Raw genomic sequence first — 12815 nt, forward strand, 5'->3', positions numbered from 1 at the left:
GCACCACAAAAGAGGGCTGGGTCACACCTGAACACACAGTGGGCTGCAGTACAGGAGAGGAGCCCTGAGCTTAGGGGACCCTGAATCTTTTATCCTGGGCAGAAAGCATACCTACTCTCTGTGCCAGGAGACGTTGTCTTTATTATACTGCTGGGTAAGTATGCTGGACCTTTGCTCTGGATGGAAATACTGTCTCTTATTTCCAAAGCTACCCAGTGTACAAACGTTCTGGAAAGGATGGCTTAGAAAAAAGGTAGTTAGTGCCTCTACTTGAGAGACATGTAGAGCAAGGAAACAAAAGTAGACAATTACCTCCCAACAATTGTTTCCTTCTATTCACCCAGGAAAATCAGCATGATGTCACCAATGCAATGGACCAGCATGATGGCCTGTGGCAGGAGTATGACTTAAGACAGAGATAGGACAGTGGAGATGTGCTTCTGACCCTGCCTTATTGGGATTCTACTATGGAAGTACTGTGACTCTAGTAAAAGAGGAAATTGGATCAGTGATGTGGAGACAGTAGCCAGGGGAGTTGCTGAGGGCAGGGAGAGGGAAGAAGAGATGTGATGTGGGGGCATTTTCAGGACTTCGAATTGTTCTGAATGATATTGCAGGGACTGAAGCAGGACATTATCCTGCCATAACCCACTGAATGGACTGGGGGAGAGTGTGAACCAAAATGTAAACATAATCCATGCAGTATAGCAGTGCTCTAAAATGTATTCACCAAATGCAATGAATGTACCACACTAATGAAAGAAGTTGTTGATGTGGGAGGAATGGGGGGGGGGGGGTGAGGAATGGTGTATATGGGAACCTCTTATATTTTTTAATGTAACATTTTGTGTGATCTATGTATATATATTAAAAAAAGACAATAAAAAATTTGCTAAAAAAAATCAAATGACTTCCTCTGGTCTTTGCTTGACAGATGTAGAGGGGAAAAAAACACTCACCAGGTCAGCAACTACCTACCTGGGCACAAAGCATACCTACTCTTTGAGTATGTTTTGATTTGGTCCAGCAATGAAACTTCATCTAGAATAGTAGCTGTGATTGTAGTCACAATATGATTAAGTTTGTGATAATTCAGTTATTCTTCTAGATTCATCTGTCTTTGTACAAGTCAAACAGGTGAGTTGGATGGGGATATATGTAGGAATCACTACGCTTGCATCTTTCAAGTACTTGATGCTGGCACTATTCTCTGAAATCCCTCCATGAATGTAGTTTTGCTTTTTCACTTTACAATATTGGGAGGTTGAGGCAGTTCTAGTAGCTTCCATATGGCCTTCCTTACCACAGTATCCTCCATCCACAGGTCAGGAAACCAATGTGGAGATTTTTCCAGTTACTGAGAGTATTTCTATTTCAATTATGCACTACAAACTGAGAAATAACCAAAGGATGGGTGATATTTGAAAATAACCAAATGAATAGACTTAATTGCTCATCTGAGCATCATAAGTCCTTATTCTGACCAGTGGAGCACAGTGGTGTTTTGTTCTCTAGAAATAAGTTTCCCTTTAGAACCAGTATCTAGCGATCTGAAAACTCTGATTAGCTCCCCTTTCCCAATACGTAATCACTCTGGTATGTACACAGATTCTTTTGGACAAGGCTGGGGGGAAGATAAACAGTCTAAATTTTTGCTGTGTAACAGTCTTTCCTCTAGAGAATCTGGACTTCCTTTTCTTTCAAGGCTCTGTTAGGGCTGGAAGAAGGTGAGGCAAGAAAAGTGACTCAAACGCAACACTTGCAGAGGCAATTAATCTCTGGTTGTGCAAGTGCCAACACTAGGTCCCTTCCTAGTGCAGATCCTGGCCTTTCCGTCCGCCGGTGAACTGACTCAGGCCTGAGATCTGGTTGAGAGGATGGAAGTCTATTGTGGTGACTCAGTTCAGACCTCTGTTGACCAGACATAGAGCTTTCCTGCTTATACAAATTAGGATTTTAGTAAGCTGCAGGACTCCTTCCATTCCGGGGACACCACAATCAAATGGCCAACATCAAGACATGGCAGGTCAGGCTACTCTGCTCCCTGCTTCCCCTTTGCTATCTCTTACCACTTCTCCTGGTCTGGTGATAAAGTGATTCTTGGCCCCTAACATCCCAGGATCCCATCATCTCCACTGAATTCAGGGAATCTACCTGAATGGCAACCATGCCTGCTGTCATTCCTGGCCTAAAGATAATTCTTACTCCACATTCTCTGTGTCTAACAATCAAACACCAACCAATAATAACTTATTTAAACTGCTACAGGGAAAGTTCAAAAATGTTCAGATACTCAGTCCACAAATAACCATTGTATTTTGTGTGTATGGAAAGACTATTTTTTGCTTTGTTGCACAGTCCCCACTTGTAAAACATTTCAAGTTTGCAGCTCTGACACCTTAACACATGGTGCCATCTCCTTTGGGATGGCAGCTGTGGCTGGTGGGTCTGCCTGCCACCTGCTATGGCTGCTCTGCATTGCAGGAGCCCAACCTTCCAGTGCCGGCCAGGACGGGCTGGTTACAGCATGCTAGCCCAGGGGGCACCCATGGCAACCGTTATCCCAGGAAGAGTTGGCAAGACAACAAATTAATACCATGCAATGGTTGGTTCAGACCCTGGGCTGGTCTTGGGGACACTGTGGTTGGGCGGGGGGGGGGGGGGGGGGGGGGTGGGGAGCAGCTACAAAAGTCAGAGAAAACAACAGGGGGAATAAGGGACACAGGCTGGCATTGCATGGGGTCCATAAATTACTAGTTCTATGAGTTTATTCCAAGGAACTTTTTCAGAAGAGTTTTAGACCAAGGTATATGGCAGAAATTTACACTTCGGCTCTAAATCTGAGTTCTTTTTGAACAAGATAACCATTGTCAAGTTCCCTTTTCCACACTGTGAAGGCTAACTTAGTTCTCCTCTGTGTCAGAAGGTTTTAACTATTCCAGTGGTCTCCAGACTTCAGAGTATCTAAGCATCTGTGTAAGTTTATTTGGATATAAATTACTTTTAAGCTACTCATGAACTTTAAGCCTGGAGTCTTTTTAGAAACCTGAAGCACTTAACTAAACTACCTCATGGTCGTCTACTGTAATTTTCCAAAAACAAAAAGCCAAAGTTATAATTAATGCTTTTCTTGCTTTATTTAAAGTATGTTTTGTTAAATTTTGAATGTGCACATTTTGCCTATCTGTCTTGCAATTAAAGGGTAGTTTAATTATACAAAGAAAGACAGTATTTTAAGTTGGAGAGAAAATTAATCTTCCCTCTCTTCTTATCTCTTTAAGAGAAGCTATTTTCCCTCTTTTTCCAACCCTTAATTCATTTTCCATGAAGCACTTAGAGTTGCTTTTATAATAACCCCATGTCTTTGGTTTGGGGGGAACTTTTAAATGGGTAGATAACTTTAAATATACATTTTTCTCTCTAGCGCGTTATGGTTTTCTTTTTGGAAACAGAAACATCTACTACTACTTGGGAAAATGAACCTATTATGTGTTGGGTTTTATGTTTGATGATTCACAGGCTTTGTCTCATTTAATCCACATAGCACCATTAAAATGTGTAGCAGGTTGGCATTGTTTATGAATTCCAAAAATAGTTATTGAATTATGTTTGTAAACTGGTCTATCAGAGGTATCACTTTTAACTGATTAAATTATGATTAGGACTTTGATTGGCCCACATCAGCAGAGCCCTTGGTGTTTGGGGACTCACAAAGAAAAGACTTGGCAAAGGACAGAATTAGGAGTTTTGATCTGGAGTTCCGGAAGTAAGCACACAGAGGAGCAGAGCAGCTGAGTCCAGAGAGAATCAAGCTCCAGGAAGAGAGGAACCCAGGAAGCCTGAACCCTGGCAGCCGTCAGCAGCCATCTTGCTCCAACATGTGGCAAAAGACCTGGGTGAGGAAAGTAACTTATGCTTTATGGCCTGGTAACTGTAAGCTTCTACCCCAAATAAATACCCTTTATAAACGCCAACAGATTTCTGGTATTTTGCATCAGCACCCCTTTGGCTGACTAATACAAGATGGAAAAAAAAATTTTTTTAATGATACATCATTCCATCAGTTTTAACAAATGCAAATCAAGACAGACAACATTTTCTTTACTCCAGAAAGTTTTCTTATGCCCCTTTCTAGACAATAACCTCCAACACCAAAAACCCTAACATGATTTCTTTCAAAAGACGTTAGATTTATATACTTTAGACTATCATGTTTTATATATATATGTATATATGTTTTATATATATAGTGTTCATGTGTGTGTGTTGTCTTTATTCACTTTAAAATTTATCTATGTTGTTGGTTGCATATGTACTACCCTGGAGGGGGCCATCTATATAAACTCAGCTACAAAACCTAGGGAGAACAAAAGGATGAAAAAGGGACACAAAACAGGCAGCTCTATTTATTTCAAGGAGCTTTTCATTTATATTTATTCTTTTTCTTTCCTTTTCATTGCTGAATACTATTCTATTGTGTGGCTATGCCAGAGTTTGTTGATTTATTCACCAGTTGATAGATATTTGAATAATTTCCATTTGGGAGCTATTACCAAAAAAGCTGCTATAAACATTTTTATACCCATCTTTATGTGGATAAATGTTTTCATCCCTCTTGGGTAAATACCAGGAATGAAATGGCTGGGCCCTATACAGGTCTATGTTAGCTTTATAAGAAACCATGCAGCAACCAACGTGGCTGGAAACTTTTGCCTTTCTGCTGGCAACATTTGAAAATTCTAGTTGTCCCACATCCCCACCAACACTTGGTATTGTCAATTGGTGTGTAATAATATCTTCTTGTGTTTTTAATTTGCAGTTCCTAATGACTAATGACATTGGACATCTTTCATATGCTAATTGGCCACCCTATTTTCTTATTTTGGGAAGTGTTTTCAATTTTTCTTTGTTTTTTATTAGGTTGTTTGTCTTCTTGTTAATGAGTTATAATAGTTGTTTATAAATTCTGGAAATAAACCCTTTGTCAGATATATAGTGAAACTTGGCTCTGACATTTTTTAGCTGTGCTAGAAGCTAGAATTTAAATATAACATATAAACAGACATATTAGAAACTTGTTGAGATTTTTATCAATTAAATATTGATAGAGCTAAGATTACACATTGTGGGCAGGACGGTATAAGACAGGAGTCAGATTCATCTGCTCAGAAGTGCTGCTGTTGATTCCAATAGAGAAGAGGTCACACACACAGCCCATTGCTGCTGAACTGAAAGGTACTGACTCCTGCCATGCCATATAAAATTTAGGTTATCAAGGTTATTATGCAAATACTTCTCATTAAATCTAGTACAGGGGGACAAAACTGGCACTAAGAGGTCAAAGCAGTTAGTTGTGTAGGAAAAATGTTGCTTTAATGTACATACCACAGAGGCTAAGCAAAGAGTCAAATCACCAAGTGAGACAAAGGTGCAGTAGAATAAACCTGGGTGTGCAATTACCAGTGGGAAACCAACTAAGGGGTCATCAGGAGTGATGACCAAAGAGTCGATGCTTCTTAAAGCAAAGAACTTACCTTCAAAGTGTTGCCCATCCTAGAAGCTTGGGGCTACTTCTTTTGGCTCTCTTGTTTGTATAGAAGACTAAAGGGATTTTGAAGAAGATTCTGTTTATGTGGATTTGTCTCCTCGTTCAATGGCTTTAAAGGTCAAGGGCTTCTGCAGAAAGGATAAAGTCTCCCGTGTCCTCCTTCCTCACTGAATCTGCAGTCTAGAGAGCTGGTCATTCAGAAAATGGAAGCTAAAGAGCCTAGAATTGTTAAAGCCATAAGCATCATTGAAAAGGGTAGCCTCTCAGATAGAAAATAGTATCTTTCCTCCTCTTTTTTATGTATTACTCAGATATCTTCCCTGACAATTTTGAAAAACATTACATATCTAGCTAGACTAAGTTTCAGACAGCACACTTCTAGCTAACCCACTCTTCACTTGGGGTGCAGCCCTTCCGTTGACATTTGATCATCTCTTACTGATGGCCCACACCAGAAGCCAATGCTGGGAAATTTTATCTGAGCACCAGGGGATGTTTAACTTGTGTGACTTCCTCTCCTCTGCAGTATGGTCTGCATTGCTTGAACAATAATGTGCTATGTTTACACATGTGGGTATTGCAGGGAGACTTGGAACAGGGTATCCCAAGTTCCATTTGCCTAAAGGTACAGTTATAGACCTGCTAAGTACTAGAAAGATTTAGGCTTTTAGAACACTTGTCTACCACCGTGTTTCTTAAAACTGGGTACTCAGAGTTTTAAGGGAACACAGGAGAAATGACAGCAAACAGACTGAGCACTTATGTGCCAGCATTGTCCTATGCAACTTGACATATATTAACTCCTGCTGTCTCATATCACAGTTTCATGAACTGGGTACCATTTTTACCTCCTTTTACTTGAGGGGAATCCAGCCACTGTGTATCTACCTGTGGTTTTGAATGATTAGACTGGGCTCTTTCTTTTGCATTTCTACATATCAAATTTTACTAATGTCCTTTTTCCCTAGACCTAGAGCCACATGGACTATTGTTAATGGAGAGTTAATGGAGTACATTTCTTTCTCAAGGTAGTTGCTCTTCACTGCCTTCTGCCTGGTGACGTGATTCTTAGTCTGAGTATATTTTCGAAGATAGGATAAGAGCTATTTGGAGTATCATTCCAAGCCTTGACCTTCAATGTCCTAACTCACACAATAAATTCCTGAAAGCATTGAGTTGGTTTTTTTTAATCTTCTAAAGGATTTACGCTGTATATTATCTTCATTCTATTTGGACAGTGTCTTCATTGCTGCCTTATCACATTTCCCTCCTTTGTCACTGACTTAGAGGATTGTTCACCTTCTAATTTTGGCTCCTTTATGACCTTGGCCAACCTGCCAACTCCATGTATCTCGAGTTTCCTCACCTGTAAAATGAGATAACCCTTTGCTCCTTTGCACATTGTGCTATAGCTTCACTGGGGCGCAGAGTGTCCTTTAAAATGCTGAGAGAGACAAAATGCCCATTGTCTATGAAATGGAAAGTTACGCTAAACTATTCAGTAGCTCCCTGCTAACTTCATGATAGAGTCCAAACCCTTGACATTCCCATAAGCCTTTTAGGAACTGACCCACGCTCATCTCTCTGGCCCCATCTTTTTCTCAGCTCTCCTCAAACAGCAGGTGAGTTTCTCCAGTATGCTACCCTCTCTGGGCCTCCAGCTCTTCACCTGACCACCTCTTACTCACTCTGGGCTCAGCTTTGACGTTTCTTTTCTGGGACACCTTCCTTGACTCCCTAAGTCTGGGCTAGGACCCCTTCCTGTGCTCTTCCTTTATTACAGTACATAACAAGTAGTATTTTCAGGGCCTCTTCATCTATAGCCTTTCACTTGACTATAAATTCCAGTGTTTCTTATTGAATCCCCTGTACCAAACACAGTGCTTGACACATAGCTGATGCTCAATAAATATGACCGAATGAAAGAATTAATAAAATGAACGTAAGTTTCTTAAGGGGTGGGTTAACACTGCTTCTCTCAAGGAAGAAAAAGGCAAAAGCTCCATAAATATCTATTTATGACAAGAGATAGACAAAAGTGCATAAATGTCCATTTTTGTGACCCTGGAAAATATCTGGGAGGTAGGGAGGAGGGCTAGGGTGGGGGCTAGGTGAACCTGAATCATGACCTCCATGAGATTCAAACCTACGAAACACGTGGGCTTTTTTCCGAGTGACAAGGGAAGAGCGAGCTAAGATCCTTTATCCAGGCTTTGCCGTGTGGTAGGAGATGGTTAGCTGGGAAAGCCCATGTAATTGTATGTATATAATGCAAATACGTTGGCCCTGCTGTCACCTGAGAACCAGACCATTCTGTGCATTGTCATGGGTTTTTTCCTTTTGCTTTTGTTTTTGTACTGAAGCCTCCCAAAGGAATTACTGTATGTGACAGGTCGCTAGTAACTCCTTAACAAGAACTAAGAAAACTTTACTTGTTCACAAGGAAGGATGCTAAACAAATGGATTAGAGTGGACTTACTGGTGTTCTGCTGGGGAACTATTGTGATTAGTAAGGGAAGAAATTGTAGTATTGATGTGGAGAAAGTGACCACGGTAGCTGCTGATGGTAGGAAGAGGGGAGAAGAAATATGATGTGGGGGCATTTTCAGGATTTGGAGTTGTCCTGGGTGGTGCTGCAGGGACGTTGTGTGTCCTGCCATGGCTCGCTGGGTGGAGTGGGGGAGAGTGTAGACTACAATGTAGACCACTGTCCATGTGGTGCAGCAGTGCTCCAAAAGGTATTCAACAGGTGCAGTGACTGTGCCACGATAATGGAAGAGGTTGTTGATGTGGGAGGAGTGGGTAAGGGGGATGGGGTGTATATGGGGACCTCATATTTTTTGAATATAACATTTTAAAGAAAATAAAGAAGGAAAAAATAAAAAGCTGATAGAGTCCATCTAATAAAGTCCAAGCCAAATTCTTCCCCCAGGGAAAGCTCTCTCCAATAAAGCTTTACCCAGCCCAACCCATTTCTCCCTCCCTGGACCCCGGTAAAAGCTGGCTGACAATTAGTAACTGTACTCAGAGATCTCTTCTGTTCTCTCCTTGAAATTGTACTTTAATTTTGATTCTTTAACTCCTCATCTGTTTAGGTTTCAGCTAGTCACCTAGGTGATAAGGGAGTGGGTTTAAAATTACAATAACATCTTGAGAGTCTAAATTGCCCAGCCTTCTGCTTCCTGCCCAAGGGAGGTACTCGGTAAATATTTGTTGATCGGATCCAGGTGATTGCTGTCCCAGTCTCTGCACACACGGGTCACAGCCAAGAGTCATTTTTTTTTTCTTTAATTTAATTTTATTTATTCATTTTTTAAAAAATGTTACATTCAAAAAATATAAGGTCCCCATTCACCCCACCTCCCCCACCCCACCACTCCCCCCACAGTAACATTCTCCCCCATCATCATGACACATCCATTGCATCTGGTGAGTACATCTCTGGGCATCGCTGCACCCCATGGCCTGTGGTCCACACCATAGCCCACACTCTCCCAAGTTCCATCCAGTGGGCCATGGGAGGACATACAATATCCGGTAACTGTCCCTGCAGCATCGCCCAGGACAACTCTGAGTCCTGAAAACACCCCCACATCTCATCTCTTCCTCCCATTCCCCGCACCTAGCAGCCACCATGGCCACTTTTTCCACACCAATGCCACATTTTCTCCATTATTAACTACAATAGTTCATGAATAGAATATCATTAAGTCCACTCTAATCCTTACTGTATTCCTCCTTCCTGTGGACCTTGGCTTGGTTGTGTTCCATTCCACATCTATGTCAAGAGGGGGCTTAGATTCCACATGGATGCTGGATGCAATCCTCCTGCTTTCAGTTGTAGGCACTCTTGGCTCCATGTTGTGGTGGTTAACCTTCTTCAACTCCATGTTAGCTGAGTGGGGTAAGTCCGATAAATCAGAGTGTAGGAGCTGTATTCTGTTGAGGTCAGGGCCTGGTTATCATATTGTCAGTCCAGAGATTCAGATCCCCTAGATGTATCTTAAACCACAGCACCAACTACAATTCCAGTAAAGTAGCATGAAAGGCTTGTGAAAAGAGATCACATCTGAGTCCAGCTCCATCACGCAGAAACACCAGCTCCAAAGAAGGGCCAACTGACATGGCACTGAACTCCATCTGCCATGACCATAGAACCATAGAACCTGTGGGTCTCTTTAGCCCTCAAAAGAACCAATACCTGGGGTTGTATCTACTTTATCTGTCTCTGAGACTCTGCTCAGGTGTGCATAAGGGCAATCCTTCTGACAACCTCCAGACTCCAAGAGTCATTTTTCATCTTATTCTTTGGTCTCTTAAGAGCCCTTTCTTAAAATGAGTTGTTTGCTGGTGTGAAGGGGGGAAACCTGGACAGGCATGAAGAATTCAGCTTTTTCTTGCCCCTTGCCAGGCTCTGGGTTTGGGCTGTGCTAGTACCCCTCTGGCATTGGCTTTTGCCAGCTGACTTCAAAGTCAAGCCCGGCCTTTTGAACAGATCACATGTGGTCCTGTGAACAGATCACAGGACCATCCTGGGACATTGCTGAACATCAATGCGCATGAGAACGAGACCCAGATTCTCCCCACTGCCCACGGCCCTGGGCTTCTGGGCCCCCGCAGAGCACTGCGACACCCTGAGCCCCTTTCCTGGAGCTTTGATGTGCCACTGTAGCTAATGCCCAGAGAAGCATGGCATCCTGGTTTGAATTTAAGCCATCCTGTTTAATTGGAGCAAACTCTTCTTTATGGGAGAATTAAGCAATAACCGCATCACAGGGAAGTCTTCAAGTAGCAGCAAACATCTGCTGCAAGAGTACCAACAAGCACATGGCCCCCAGGGCCCCCAGCACCCACAAAGAGACGCAGATGTCTATATAAAGGAAGAATGTTGTTTGTGAGGTGCTTTTGGTCTGGACTCATTCTTTGGCTCTTGCTAAACGGAGAACTAAGCAACCTATTGGAAAGAGGCATTTCATCTCTACCCTGGAGGGCCAAATTATTTCCTTGCTCCTTCTGGCTTCCTGACGGATGAAGTGAGCATTGGTACAGCCCAGGCGGTTTGTACAGCCTCTGTCTGGCCAGCAGTGCATATACCAGACCAGTGTGGCCATTACGTGAAGCACGAAATTGGATGTTCAGAGACCTGGGCTGTACTCTCTGTACCACCCAGGTTACCAATGTGGTTCTGGGTAGCCGTGACCTTGCTGTAGGTGACCTTGATGTATGAAGCTCAGGGGTAGACCCAGATATCCCTTAGGTCTCTTCTGTTCATAGCATCAGGTGTTTCTCTCTTTTGCATTTCTCTAGACCAGGGGTTCTTACCAGGGATCCATGAGCTTGAATTGAATTTAAAAAAAACATTATCCTCGTGGGGACGTGTTGGGGGTATGATAGATTTACTACTTAAAACACAGTACAGGGTGGGCTTAGTAAGGGGGTCCATGGTTTTCACCTGACTGGCAAAGGGGTCTGTGGAACAAAAAAGATTAAGAACCCCTGCTCTAGACTAAAGAATTATTAGCCAAGTTCAACATCACAGATTCCACTCTGACGTGGTATCTATTCGTTGAGAGGTAACCGAGGGATGTAGCAATTATCTCAGAACTTTAGTCAATTCACTATAAATCGTCAAAGAGGATTAATCGGGTTCAAAGTGACTCTTTGTTAGCTCTGAACAGTCCATTTCTATTACCTGTTTTAGGTACATTCATTAGATACTTCCTAAACATCCATTTCCCTCGTGCTGTGTGGACTCTGAAGAGTGTTCAGGTGCAGAAAAATCAGATGACATAGAAATGGAAAGTCATTCCAATTCACCACAGTTCATCTTTGCAATCATTTGAGAGGCATGACCCAGAAACACAGCAATGAATCAAGCAGATGCCTTCTGGTCCCGTCTGCTCTCTCCTTGCCTGTGCAGACGCCGCCAGACGCACGGCTCGGTGCTCTCCTGCCCTGGGTGCTCTGGTAGTCCCGTCACTGGGATAAACTCATCTCCGAATTCTCTTGCCCTGGATCAAAGGTGAGAAATTCTCAGATCTCAATCCCCTTGTGATTCCATAGAGGTCCTTCAATGGCCCAAGCAATGCCATTTAGAAAATGGTTCCCGTTAAAACAGAACATGGTGATTTGTGGTTTTTTTTCACACTGATATAACAAAACTCCAAGGCACAGCCCACTGTTTTTGTTTTAGGGGACCCTAATTACACTGGCTGCATTTATAGGCAGCCACTAATAGTCTGCAGTGTCTAGAGAGGAAAGAGCGGCCAAGTTCTTCTTCACTCTAGTGACCTTGAAGGTGCTCTGAGCCCGGCTGGGACAGAAGTAGCTTCCCACGCAGCACCTGGATCTTTTTCTTCTTTCTGAACAGCCTCTTGCTTCGGTGAATGGCTTAGGAAGTCCCAGATTTTTTTATCCTCCGATGACTAGAGTGTTTTAGGTTTGGAGGAAAAGGGCGAATGAAAGGCAATTTCTGGTTGATGGTAGAGCATAAGTTATTTGGGCATCAAGTGCCACGGCCTTATGTATACCCTGGCTCAGGTGTCCTTTCTCATCTGGAAAGCAGACAGCTCACAGATTGCAGACCGTGACTCTTGTAAGTTTAAGTCTTGGGAACTTGCTCCTTGTTGCTCAGCATTGCTTCTTGCTGGAGCTTTGTTCCTGCAGCCAATCATCTGCAAATACCAATCTGACTGTGCCCTGCCCTAAACCTTCAATGGCTTCCCATTGTTTATTCACTTAGCAAACATTTATTGTTGGACGATTGTTATGTTCCTGACACTGTCTGAGGCATCAGAACAGTATGAATGGCATAAGCACAAATTCCTCCGCTTGGTGTCTGAGGCCCTTCGAGAGCAGACCACTGCCTCACTCTCCAGCCTGGTTGCTTGTGCTGATTTCACCTACACTCTCCTCTCCAGCGCTGTTGACATATCGTGGCTCCTTCACTTACTTTGCCTTCATACATACCACTCTTTTCTGGAACAGATGCTCTATTTGCCTGTCTCCCTCCCACCCCACATACACCACATAATTCTCTTTTTCATTTAGTACTTAACTCTATGATCAACCCACTTGGCTAACAGTTTAATCTTCATTAAATGATTTAGCAAAAATAATTTTCTCCAAAAATTATTTTTCAAGATGGCGCATCTCAGCTGTGGCATCCTCCGGGAGCCCTTTGCTGACTTCTCCACGTTTGGCAGATGCTCCTCATCAGTGCACTTATGGTGCTCCGGATCCCAACAGGCATCACACTGCATTTCAA

Source organism: Dasypus novemcinctus, chromosome 13, assembly GCF_030445035.2.
Source record: "Dasypus novemcinctus isolate mDasNov1 chromosome 13, mDasNov1.1.hap2, whole genome shotgun sequence".
Classification (NCBI taxonomy): domain Eukaryota; kingdom Metazoa; phylum Chordata; class Mammalia; order Cingulata; family Dasypodidae; genus Dasypus; species Dasypus novemcinctus.